Source organism: Silurus aristotelis (assembly GCF_946808225.1).
Source record: "Silurus aristotelis genome assembly, chromosome: 6".
Lineage (NCBI taxonomy): Eukaryota > Metazoa > Chordata > Actinopteri > Siluriformes > Siluridae > Silurus > Silurus aristotelis.
Genome location: NC_139579.1, coordinates 1,735,805 through 1,749,784, shown reverse-complemented (window position 1 = coordinate 1,749,784; position 13,980 = coordinate 1,735,805). Strand labels below are relative to the sequence as shown.

The window sequence follows — 13,980 nt, the reverse complement described above, 5'->3', positions numbered from 1 at the left end:
AGTCCGGCTGATCCTCGCAGGTAAGTGAGTGGACGTGAATACTGCACTCATCACCCCCGAGCGGAAAGAAATGCATGTCTTTTTTAGATGAAGAAATAGAAAAGAGGACAAAAAAAGACGCCATTAATCGTAAGAAAGAGTTTTGTATATTTTCTTAAACATTATTTAAAAAAAAAACAGTCAATAGGCCAATTCGGAGAACCAGCAGCGCGCCGTGTTTCAAATCCCCACAGCGCTCCCTAACTAGTGCAGTCACGAAGTTCGCTTGCGTCATACAATACCGTTCTCTCGGTAGCGCGCAGAGGGAGGGAGCGCGGCTGGTATTGGGACGGGGCCGCGGTGCAGGGTAGCTTCCTTAGATACGTCAGAAATGAACCTTTTATTGAAGAAATGTACAAATGAATTGAATTGTTTGGTAATTAATAGCGTTTATACAATATTTATATAATAGTTATGCACTGATTTCTTTTATAATATATTCATTTTGAGTTTAGTTTTTTAAAGAAAATTGTTTGTTTTAGTATTAAACAGCAGTGAACAGGCTGAGACCGGTCACGGAGCGCGTGCTAGCGGCTAGTTAATTATTATTATTATTATTATTATTATTATTATTATTATTATTATTATTATTATTATTAATAATATTATTATTAATAATATTATTAATGCAACACAATTTTATTTTAAACTTTATTTTAAACTTTTGTGTATGTATAATATACAGATATATAAAAATTTATATATATATATATATGTGTGTGTGTGTGTGTGAATAAATATAATACTTTCTGGCCAAAAGTATTGGTATTTTACACACATGTTCTTCTTCCCCCAAACTGTTAACACATTTGTATATGACGTCATGGGTTGAAGTGGAAGATTTTTACTGAAAACACTGATTGAAATGTTATAAATGGACATTAGGAGATATTCGGTGCTACACACAGACAAGGTTCCTTTTAGACTCGGAGTTAAAGGCACGAAAACATTTAAATTTATGTTTTATAAACTTCTATTGAATTGAAGATCCTGAGTGGCCCTTTTAGAGACCTCTGACCTCAACCCTGTTTTGAATGTGAACACTGACTGGACCCCAGGCCTTGTCTGTCTGCCTGTCTGTCTGTCTGTCTGTCTGTCTGTCTGTCTGTCTGTCTGTCTGTCTACCTTTCTGCTTTTTTTGTCTGCCTGCCTGCCTGCCTGCCTGCCTGCCTGTCTGTCTGTCTGTCTGTCTGTCTGTCTGTCTTTCTGTCTGTCTGTCTACCTTTCTGCTTTTTTTTGTCTGCCTGCCTTTCTGTCTGTCTGTCTGTCTGTCTGCCTTTCTGTCTGTCTGTCTGCCTTTCTGTCTGTCTGTCTGCCTTTCTGTCTGTCTGTCTGTCTTTCTGTCTGCCTTTCTGCTTTTCTGTCTGTCTGCCTTTTTATCATGATTACAGTATAACAGTTTTGTCTATATTTAAGTTTTTGAATTTGAAAAAATAAATCAAGAGTTTAATTTTTATTTATTGTTTTTCTTTCAGTCAGATTTTTCTTGCATTAATTGAAGCCGGAATCTACAAGGTCTCTTGTTGTGGATAAAAGGAAGACACACACACACACACACACACACACACACACACACACACGGTGAGCCTGCTGGACAAAATGATGGTGTTCAAGTCCGGATTAAACTCGAGCGTTTTTTTAACGGTAAGAGAAAATAAATTTTTTTAATTGATTTTAAAATTGATATTATTTATTTGTTTGTTTACAACAAATAAATAATACTTTTGAATTTACTTTTAATAAAAAAAAAAGAAAATAAATGAGGGGGGGAGGAGCAGCGATTACATTTTAAGTGGTAGAGGAGTAAAAAAAAAATTATAAAAACAATAAAATAAGTTTAGTAAAATTCTAAAAAATATATATTTTAATATCCATAAATACAACAAAACAGGAAAACGGATAGAAAAATAGTTGGATAAAGTTCCTGAGATTTACAGAATTTATTTATTTTACAAAGATTTTTTATTACAGATTTATTACTGTGGGAAAATCCTGCTGTTTTTAGATACGCGTGTGTGTGTGTGTGTGTGTGTGTTTTATTAACCTTTATTCCACAGATCCAGAAGCTTGCCTCAGGGCATTTTTAGAGACACAGCTCCAGAGCACTTTTATCTGATCATTTATTATATATTTATTTCCTCACCAGTGATTTATTTCCTCACCAGTGCACACAGAGACGTGTTTCTCACTCTAACCACCAGAAGGCACAATTCCATTACTGCACAGCCAAACTATTAACTTTTTTACTTCTCACGTGTACGTTTACAGTGAAATTCCTTCTTTGTATCTCTCCGTATTCTTCTTCTTCTCTTCTCCTCAATACACACACACGAGCTCCTCAATCTCCGTGTCCGCTCTCAGGTGCTATGTTGTGCACTGATTCATTGTTTAAGCACTACATGGCACTGAACACACACACACACACACACACACACACACACACCGTGAGAGATTTCTTTTACGTTTTGTTGCACATGCCAGAAAAAAATGGCACTGAGTTCTGTCTCACCACTCACATCCAGCTGTGTCCCAGCTGTTTCACACACACACACACACACACACACACACACACACACACACACACACTGACTGTGAGACAGAAAATGCAGGCTGGGTTTGGGTGTAGTTGGGGGGGAGCAGGCTGGGTTTGGGTGTAGTGGGGGGGGGGGAGCAGGCTGGGTTTGGGTGTAGTGGGGGGGGGGGGAGCAGGCTGGGTTTGGGTGTAGTGGGGGTGGGATGAGCAGGCTGGGTTTGGGTGTAGTGGGGGTGGGATGAGCAGGCTGGGTTTGGGTGTAGTGGGGGTGGGATGAGCAGGCTGGGTTTAGGTGTAGTGGGGGTGGGATGAGCAGGCTGGGTTTGGGTGTAGTGGGGGGGGGATGAGCAGGCTGGGTTTGGGTGTAGTGGGGGGGGGGGAGCAGGCTGGGTTTGGGTGTAGTGGGGGGGGGGGAGCAGGCTGGGTTTGGGTGTAGTGGGGGTGGGATGAGCAGGCTGGGTTTGGGTGGAGGGGGGTGGGATGAGCAGGCTGGGTTTGGGTTGGGGGGGGTAAGCAGGCTGGGTTTGGGTTGGGGGGGGTAAGCAGGCTGGGTTTGGGTGGAGTCGGGGGGACGGGGTTGGGTTTACTCGTTGATGTATCTATGTGCATTGTTACTCGAGTGTGTGTGGGTCTGTCTGTGTCCTTTACCACAAAAGCCCACAAAGTACAAATTGTTCTCAAAAAATTTGTGTGGTATCTAAGAAAACCTCAGGGTCCTGCAGAACCCACCCTGGTCTCTTGTAGTGCTGCAGTGTGTGTGTGTGTGTGTGTGTGTATATGTATATGTCTGTTTATGTGTGTGTGTATATATTTCTGTGTCCATGTATGTGCGCGCGCCATGTTCGAGGCGGCAGCAGGTGGCGCGCGCGCGTTCCCGCGGCGCGCTCCCCGGCGCCCCCTGTCGGTGAGACCGTGTCAGTAGGAGGAAGCGCCGCTGTTTTCTGTTTTGTCAGAGTTGAAAATCCGCCGAGGCGCCATTTTCCCCCTCCGTCTCTCTCCCTCTGACACAACAACAATATACATAAAAAAAGCCCCAGCAGCTCCAGCACACACCGCCAGCGCGCTCACCGAACACGAAAAACCGCCGAATCACACCGGAACCGCGCCGTGAGCAGGCTCAGGGAGGCGGAACAGCGTTGCAGTGCGGGGATTAAAGCCCGGATCCGGATCGTGTGGGCTTTTTTTTTTTTTTCTTTCTCTTTTATTCCTCTTCCGTGCCTTTGTGTGTGATTTCGGCTCCTTCGCCCATTTCGTGAATCCCGAACGGGAGCGGATTTACCCGGACGAGCGGCACTACGATCGGCTTGGAAACAGTATATTTTTTTCACCCTTTTCCTCCACATTATCACCGAGAGGAATAACTACAGCAATCCTTCACCTTTTCACCAGGAGAACGCGGTTATTATTAATAATCTCTCTTTAAAAACACACTCAAACTGGAGCGTAATTAGCGAACCCCCCCCCCCCCCTTCTCGGATCACGTGGTAGGTTCCACCTTTTTTTTTTTTTCTTTGTTACTTGAAAGTCAGCGGCAGGAAATAATCTCGATTTAAACCGGGTTTATTCCGGATTAAAGAGCTCGGTTCGGATTCACACCCACTCTGAATGGGTTCAGGTGCATGTTTTTGTGGTTCTGGTCGTGTAAAAGGTTAGGAGATGAAATGCTTTCAGGACTGGGAGAGATCACCCCCCCTTCTGGGTTTTGTTGCAGTCCGAACCGCAAAAGTAGGTCGAGTCATGAAACCGCGCAGTTCAGGGTGGAAATTCTCCTGTTTTATAACGCGTTATAACGTCCTTATGGCATCTTCAGGCTTATACGCACCCGAACTATATTTTATTACCTCTGTTTTAGTGTTTCAGCGTTAATTCCATTAAATCAAATATTCACTATATTTATTATTATTATTATTATTATTATTATACTTATTAATATTAATATCATTATTATTAACATCATTATTATATTATTATTATTATTATTATACTTATTAATATTAATATTATTATACTTATTAATATTATTATTATTATACTTATTAATATTAATATTATTATTATTAATATCATTATTATTATATTATTATTATTATTATATTATTATATTATACTTATTATTATTTTTATTATTTGATTATTTTTCCTTATACCCTGACCTTTTATATATATATATATGTAATATAAATGACCCACAAGGTCAATATCTCTCTCTCTCTCTCTCTCTCTCTCTCTCTCTCTCTCTCTATATATATATATATATATATATATATAACATTTTATTTTCATTTTGTCTGTGATGCGTTCGTCTCCATCTTCAAGACATTTTGGGACCTTTTCATTTCTGCCGTGTGTGTGTGTGTGTGTGTGTGTGTGTGTGTGTGTGTGTGTGTGTGTGTGTGTGTGTGTGTGTGTGATAGTTGGACATGTGTTCTGTATATTCTAAATGACGTGTGTAAGGTTTTGTTGGCAGTGAGCGAGGCTTCGAGTTTAAACAGGATGTTGCGTAATTTATTTATTTTTTAGCTTCATTTCTCCTCACAGAGCACTGGTTCAGTCACAACACACCGCCGATATCCAACCAGGACTGAGTGACCATAATTAATCACTATATATATATATATATATATATATATATATATAAAATAATGTGTGTATAGACGTACAGTACAGTTTTCCCTGTGTGTGTGTGTGTGTGTGTGTGTGTGGTTTATATGAATATCTACATGTGTACATGTATATTGCTTTGTACGTGTATGTATATGATCATAGCTACACACGTATTTAATGGTGTGTACGCATCTAATAGCTATAATTATATAGGATACATTTTAATATTTGAATTATTACATATACATGCATATAGGATATATAACTCTGTGTGTGTGTGTGTGTGTGTGTGTGTGTGTGTGTGTAATATATATTCAGAGAGAGAGATGATAGCGCCACATATACATGTATAAACCCACACGTGTGTTTCCCATGTTTTAAGCAGCACACGTCTATCCTCGAAGCTCTGCCTGTGGTTAGTGTTGCGCACACACACACACACTCTGTACTTTTCCATGCTATAACGTCTGAAGGTTCTCACCACACACACACACACACACACACACACAGGCCTTCGCCCTCTTTCCAGGTGAAACATAAAAGCTTTTCTCTGCTCGTCCGTCCAGCAGGAAGTCCCATTTTGAGACATTTTTTTTTTGTTGCCGCGCAGCGTCGCTGCACCATCGCGCTCCACACGCCGTGTCGGGTTTTTACTTTCTCTGATTACCATCTGAACTGAAACGTGTCTGCTCTTGATTAGCCCCAAAACAGAAAAGGCGCCAAAACAGCTCTCTGGGGGGGTGGTGGGGGGGTGGTCTTCTTTTTTCTTTTTATTCTGTGTTTTAATATCCGTCAAAAAATAAAAACAGGCCTGTTTAATGCTACCATGCTACCATTGTTTCCTCTCCTTTTTTTTTTCTCTTCTTTTTCTTTTCATGCCTCATCCTGAGGTGAATTCAATAACCAGAGGTCAGTTCATCAACCTCTCCTTTTCTTCTCAACTGCTGGTCTTCTCCTCCGTGCTCTGCTCGTAAATCCCTCAGCCTTTACAAGCTTTGTCTGTATTTGACTCCCACCAAACGTCACTTATTATTTAAAAGAAACAACCCTTATTTAGTTTATACAGGCGGGTCACACCCTAAACACACACACACACACACACATTCTCGTCTCGGCATATAAAGTGGTCAGTTTGCCGTCTTTCCTCTGGTTTAAATCTCTTCGGGTATCAGCAGGATGTTATGTAAGAGGTCAGTGATGTCATTTCTCTCGTGGTGGTCGTGAACTCACTCAGGGTTGGAGCTCAGCACTTTACTCGATTTGTGTGTGTATGGTCCACTTACGATGATTTTTGATTCGCAGTAGATTGATTAAACAATAAGTGAATTGGGACGTCTTCGGTCCACCGAACTGTGGAAGCAGAATACGAAAGATACAAACTATAACTTATTTAGATCTTGCAGACAATCTGGTAGAATATGGAGTTGGGGCAGGACAGGGTTTGGGCAGGGTTCAGTGGGATGTACAGGACGAGTGGGTTGTACGGGACGAGTGGGTGGTACAGGTACAGGGCAAGTGGGTTGTACGGGACATGTGGGTTGTACAGGTCGAGTGGGTTGTACAGGTACAGGTCAAGTGGGTGGTACAGGACGAGTGGGTGGTACAGGTACGGGACGAGTGGGTGGTACAGGTACGGGACGAGTGGGTGGTACAGGACAAATGGGTTGTACAGGTACAGGACGAGTGGGTGGTACAGGTACGGGACGAGTGGGTGGTACAGGTACAGGACGAGTGGGTGGTACGGGACGAGTGGGTTGTACGGGACGAGTGCGTGGTACAGGTACAGGACGAGTGGGTGGTATGGGACGAGTGGGTGGTATGGGACGAGTGGGTGGTACGGGACGAGTGTGTGGTACAGGTACAGGACGAGTGGGTGGTATGGGACGAGTGCGTGGTACAGGTACAGGACCAGTGTGTGTGGTACAGGACAAGTGGGTGGTAAAGGACAAGGGGAAGGGTTCATTAAAGGAGGGGGGGGGGGAAATCGGTGCAGGACGGGGGGGTGGGGTGGAATGTTTAATGTTCATTCAATTGTGAATGAAAAAAAAACATACCAACCATACACGTGTGAGACGTGAGCTTCAGATGTACAAACGCACAAGTCTGACATGATGCTCAGTGTTTTTAGGAATGGCTTAACCTACGGGTTGTGTGTATAGTGTATATAACTGTGTGTGTGTGTGTGTGTATGTAAGGTATATATGTATAGCAACACATGTACTGTATATAATCGTGTGTGTGTGTGTGAGGTATATATGTATAGCAACACATGTACTGTATATAATCGTGTGTGTGTGTGTGTGTGTGAGGTATATATGTATAGCAACACATGTACTGTATATAATCGTGTGTGTGTGTGTGTGAGGTATATATGTATAGCAACACGTACTGTATATAATCGTGTGTGTGAGGTATATATGTATAGCAACACATGTACTGTATATAATCGTGTGTGTGTGTGTGTGTGTGAGGTATATATGTATAGCAACATGTACTGTATATAATCGTGTGTGTGTGTGTGTGAGGTATATATGTATAGCAACACGTACTGTATATAATCGTGTGTGTGAGGTATATATGTATAGCAACACATGTACTGTATATAATCGTGTGTGTGTGTGTGTGTGTGAGGTATATATGTATAGCAACACATGTACTGTATATAATCGTGTGTGTGTGTGTGTGAGGTATATATGTATAGCAACACGTACTGTATATAATCGTGTGTGTGTGTGTGTGTGTGTGTGTGTGAGGTATATATGTATAGCAACACGTACTGTATATAATCGTGTGTGTGAGGTATATATGTATAGCAACACATGTACTGTATATAATCGTGTGTGTGTGTGTGTGTGTGTGTGTGAGGTATATATGTATAGCAACACATGTACTGTATATAATCGTGTGTGTGTGTGTGTGTGTGTGTGTGTGTGTGTGTGTGTGTGTGTGTGTGAGGTATATATGTATAGCAACACATGTACTGTATATAATCGTGTGTGTGTGTGTGTGTGTGTGTGTGTGTGTGTGTGTGTGAGGTATATATGTATAGCAACACATGTACTGTATATAATCGTGTGTGTGTGTGTGTGTGTGTGTGTGTGTGTGTGTGTGTGTGTGTGTGTGTGTGTGTGAGGTATATATGTATAGCAACACATGTACTGTATATAATCGTGTGTGTGTGTGTGTGAGGTATATATGTATAGCAACACATGTACTGTATATAATCGTGTGTGTGTGTGTGTGTGTGTGTGTGTGTGTGTGTGTGTGTGTGAGGTATATATGTATAGCAACACATGTACTGTATATAATCGTGTGTGTGTGTGTGTGTGTGTGTGTGTGTGTGTGTGTGTGTGAGGTATATATGTATAGCAACACATGTACTGTATATAATCGTGTGTGTGTGTGTGTGAGGTATATATGTATAGCAACACATGTACTGTATATAATCGTGTGTGTGTGTGTGTGTGTGTGTGTGTGTGTGTGTGTGTGTGTGTGTGTGTGTGTGAGGTATATATGTATAGCAACACGTACTGTATATAATCGTGTGTGTGTGTGTGTGTGTGTGAGGTATATATGTATAGCAACACGTACTGTATATAATCGTGTGTGTGTGTGTGTGAGGTATATATGTATAGCAACACGTACTGTATATAATCGTGTGTGTGTGTGAGGTATATATGTATAGCAACACGTACTGTATATAATCGTGTGTGTGTGTGTGTGTGTGTGAGGTATATATGTATAGCAACACGTACTGTATATAATCGTGTGTGTGTGAGGTATATATGTATAGCAACACGTACTGTATAGAATTGTGTGTGTGTGAGGTATATATGTATAGCAACACGTACTGTATAGAATCGTGTGCGTGTGTGTGTGTGAGGTATATATGTATAGCAACACATGTACTGTATAGAATCGTGTGTGTGTGTGTGTGTGTGTGTGTGTGTGTGAGATATATATGTATAGCAACACGTACTGTATATAATTGCGTGTGTGTGAGGTATATATGTATAGCAACACATGTACTGTATATAATCGTGTGTGTGTGTGTGTGTGTGTGTGTGTGTGTGTGTGTGTGTGTGTGTGTGAGGTATATATGTATAGCAACACGTACTGTATATAATCGTGTGTGTGTGTGAGGTATATATGTATAGCAACACGTACTGTATAGAATTGTGTGTGTGTGTGAGGTATATATGTATAGCAACACGTACTGTATAGAATCGTGTGTGTGTGTGTGTGAGGTATATATGTATAGCAACACATGTACTGTATATAATCGTGTGTGTGTGTGTGTGTGTGTGTGTGTGTGTGTGTGTGTGTGTGTGTGTGTGTGAGATATATATGTATAGCAACACGTACTGTATATAATTGCGTGTGTGTGTGAGGTATATATGTATAGCAACACATGTACTGTATATAATCGTGTGTGTGTGTGTGTGTGTGTGTGTGTGTGTGTGAGGTATATATGTATTGCAACACATGTACTGTATATAATCGTGTGTGTGTGTGTTTGTGTGTGAGGTATATATGTATAGCAACACATGTACTGTATAAAATCGTGTGTGTGTGTGTGTGTGTGTGTATGTATGGTATATATGTATAGCAACACGTACTGTATATAATCGTGTGTGTGTGTGTGTGTGTGTGTGTGAGGTATTTATGTATAGCAACACGTACTGTATATAATCGTGTGTGTGTGTGAGGTATATATGTATAGCAACACGTACTGTATAGAATTGTGTGTGTGTGTGAGGTATATATGTATAGCAACACGTACTGTATAGAATCGTGTGTGTGTGTGTGTGAGGTATATATGTATAGCAACACATGTACTGTATATAATCGTGTGTGTGTGTGTGTGTGTGTGTGTGTGTGTGTGTGTGTGTGTGTGTGTGTGTGTGAGATATATATGTATAGCAACACGTACTGTATATAATTGCGTGTGTGTGTGAGGTATATATGTATAGCAACACATGTACTGTATATAATCGTGTGTGTGTGTGTGTGTGTGTGTGTGTGTGTGTGTGTGTGTGTGTGAGGTATATATGTATTGCAACACATGTACTGTATATAATCGTGTGTGTGTGTGTTTGTGTGTGAGGTATATATGTATAGCAACACATGTACTGTATAAAATCGTGTGTGTGTGTGTGTGTGTGTATGTATGTATGGTATATATGTATAGCAACACGTACTGTATATAATCGTGTGTGCGTGTGTGTGTGTGTATATATGTATAGCAACACGTACTGTATATAATCGTGTGTGTGTGTGAGGTATATATGTATAGCAACACGTACTGTATAGAATTGTGTGTGTGTGTGAGGTATATATGTATAGCAACACGTACTGTATAGAATCGTGTGTGTGTGTGTGTGAGGTATATATGTATAGCAACACATGTACTGTATATAATCGTGTGTGTGTGTGTGTGTGTGTGTGTGTGTGTGTGTGTGTGTGTGAGATATATATGTATAGCAACACGTACTGTATATAATTGCGTGTGTGTGTGAGGTATATATGTATAGCAACACATGTACTGTATATAATCGTGTGTGTGTGTGTGTGTGTGTGTGTGTGTGTGTGTGTGTGTGTGTGTGTGAGGTATATATGTATTGCAACACATGTACTGTATATAATCGTGTGTGTGTGTGTTTGTGTGTGAGGTATATATGTATAGCAACACATGTACTGTATAAAATCGTGTGTGTGTGTGTGTGTGTGTGTATGTATGGTATATATGTATAGCAACACGTACTGTATATAATCGTGTGTGCGTGTGTGTGTGTGTATATATGTATAGCAACACGTACTGTATATAATCGTGTGTGTGTGTGTGTGTGTGTGTGTGAGGTATTTATGTATTGCTACACATGTACTGTATATAATTGTGTGTGTGTGTGTGTGTGTGTGTGTGTGTGTGAGGTATTTATGTATTGCTACACATGTACTGTATATAATTTTGTGTGTGTGTGTGTGTGTGTGTGTGTGTGTGTGAGGTATATATGTATAGCAACACATGTACTGTATATAATCGTGTGTGTGTGTGTGTGTGTGTGTGTGTGTGTGTGTGAGGTATATATGTATAGCAACACATGTACTGTATATAATCGTGTGTGTGTGTGTGTGTGTGTGTGTGTGTGTGTGTGTGTGTGTGTGTGTGTGTGTGTGAGGTATATATGTATAGCAACACATGTACTGTATATAATTGTGTGTGTGTGTGTGTGTGTGTGTGTGTGTGTGTGTGTGTGTGTGTGTGAGGTATATATGTATTGCTACACATGTACTGTATATAATCGTGTGTGTGTGTGTGTGTGTGTGTGTGTGTGTGAGGTATATATGTATAGCAACACATGTACTGTATATAATTGTGTGTGTGTGTGTGTGTGTGTGTGTGTGTGTGTGTGTGTGTGTGTGTGTGTGTGTGTGTGAGGTATATATGTATTGCTACACATGTACTGTATAATCGTGTGTGTGTGTGTGTGTGTGTGAGGTATATATGTATAGCAACACATGTACTGTATATAATCGTGTGTGCGTGTGTGTGTGTGTATATATGTATAGCAACACGTACTGTATATAATCGTGTGTGTGTGTGTGTGTGTGTGTGTGTGAGGTATATATGTATAGCTACACATGTACTGTATATAATCGTGTGTGTGTGTGTGTGTGTGTGTGTGTGTGTGTGTGTGTGTGAGGTATATATGTATTGCTACACATGTACTGTATATAATCGTGTGTGTGTGTGTGTGTGTGTGTGTGTGTGTGTGTGTGTGAGGTATATATGTATAGCAACACATGTACTGTATATAATTGTGTGTGTGTGTGTGTGTGTGTGTGTGTGTGTGTGTGTGTGTGTGTGTGTGAGGTATATATGTATAGCTACACATGTACTGTATATAATCGTGTGTGTGTATATATGTATAGCAACACGTACTGTATATAATTGTGTGTGTGTGTGTGTGTGTGTGTGTGTGAGGTATATATGTATTGCTACACATGTACTGTATATAATCGTGTGTGTGTGTGTGTGTGTGTGTGTGTGTGTGTGTGTGAGGTATATATGTATTGCTACACATGTACTGTATATAATCGTGTGTGTGTGTGTGTGTGTGTGTGTGTGTAGTTGTTTTGTGATTAATCTTCACATCTTTCTCCTGCTGGTTGTATGTATTTGTTCTGAGGATTGAGGGTGAGGCTGTTAGCTGCTGAATCACGTGCACTTATTCCTGTCGCTGCCCCTCGAGCTGTAAAACGTGTGAATGGATGTAGTATGAATAAGACTTTGGAAGGTGTTTAACTCCTCCTCACACTCTTCCACTGAATCTTCCTTCACTTCCTCCACCCCCGAAAACCTCCGCCCGAGCTCATAAGATAGGGCCAAAAGTATTTGGACGAACAGCTTTTTTACGCCTGGTCGTTAGTCTGCTGAACACAGGAGACCCAAACCTGTCCCAGCATGACGATGCCCCCGTGCACAAAGCCAGATCCATGAAGATCTGCTTTACATGGGGTTGGAAGATGTGGAAGAGCTCCTACACTAGTGAACGCTGACTGTACCGTAAAGTCACCAGTCATGTGACTAAACATTAATTTCCAGTTCAGCTCTTCTCTTGTTCAGGAGGTGAGGATTTATTTCTGCATCGTATCTGCAGATCTCAGGTTTATAGCAGTTCTCTGGTTGTCATAATCTGACACGGGAGGTTCGGTGACCTGTGTTGTAGGAAGGCTTTTTTTCCGTTTGTTGAACATTTGTGGGAGGAGTCTTCAGTGTCCGAGTTGTGAACAGAAACGCTGTAAGTTTTTACGATTTCTTCAGGAACAGGACAGGACGTTTACAGCTGCTATAACGTTCAGCCAGAATCGATGAAACTGGTGTTTCTCACCACTTCTGTGACAACAAACAATCAAAATTGCCAAACTAGACAAAGAGCGATCACATCAGATTCGACGTCGATGAGTTTCCCAGAACAGCCCTCAGCTGGGGGGTTTGGACGCTGGAAAGCACTCGTGAGCTCACCGAGGGGCTTCTCAGGTTACAGTTCAGCGACGGATCATGGAAAATTTTGGGTTTTCTGTGGGGTTTTGGGCTCCGTCAGGGGGGATTAGGGCACGGTGTGAGACTGACTGAATTGAATTCAACACACACACACACACACACACACACCTCTGTAACCCATCCTGCAGCTCCTCAGTGTTTATTGTTAAATCCACTCCACATGGCCCGTATACAGACAGACAAATAACGTTCTTTCAGATGTGTGTGTGTGTGTGTGTGTGTGTGTGTGTGTTGAGCTGTTTGTAATGAAATGAACTTTAATGGGTGTTTGTAAGTGAAGTGGCTCAGCTGGAAACGTTTCAGACACATGGAAGAAATCAGAAGATAATGCCTGGGATACCTCGCCCCCGTTCTGTGTTTAACACGCGATATTTATCATGTGCAATTTGTGTGTGTGTGTGTGTGATTTGAGTGTGTGTATTTGTGTGTATATATGTGTTTGTCTGACTTGTGCATGTGTGTGTATTTGTGTGATTTGAGTGTGTGTTTGTGTGTATTTATGTGGTGTGGGTTTGTGTTTTTGTGGTGTGTGTGTATTTGTGTGATTTGAGTGTGTGTATTTGTGTGATTTGTGAGTGTGTGTATTTGTGTGCATATATTTGTGTGTTTGTCTGATTTGTGCATGTGTGTATTTGTGTGATTTGAGTGTGTGTTTGTGTGTATTTATGTGGTGTGGGTTTGTGTTTTTGTGGTGTGTGTGTGTGTGTATTTGTGTGATTTGTGAGTGTGTATTTGTGTC

At 41.1% G+C, this 13,980-nt stretch overlaps 1 protein-coding gene across 5 annotated transcripts in view; it reads left to right on the top strand.

The window, feature by feature from the left end:
• The first annotated feature begins 10 nt into the window (after nucleotides 1–10).
• kansl1b (KAT8 regulatory NSL complex subunit 1b) overlaps nucleotides 11–13,980 on the top strand; it is a 48,196-nt gene continuing 34,226 nt past the window's right edge. Inside the window, exons 1-2 of one of the 5 annotated variants that reach the window (XM_083545203.1) lie at nucleotides 11–129; nucleotides 1,519–1,683. The gene's annotated coding sequence lies outside the window, so the exon portion shown is untranslated. Of the gene's footprint in view, nucleotides 130–1,518; nucleotides 1,684–3,454; nucleotides 4,061–13,980 lie in introns of those variants that run through there. The other 4 variants (XM_083545199.1, XM_083545202.1, XM_083545201.1 and 1 more) reach the window with 4 other exon arrangements.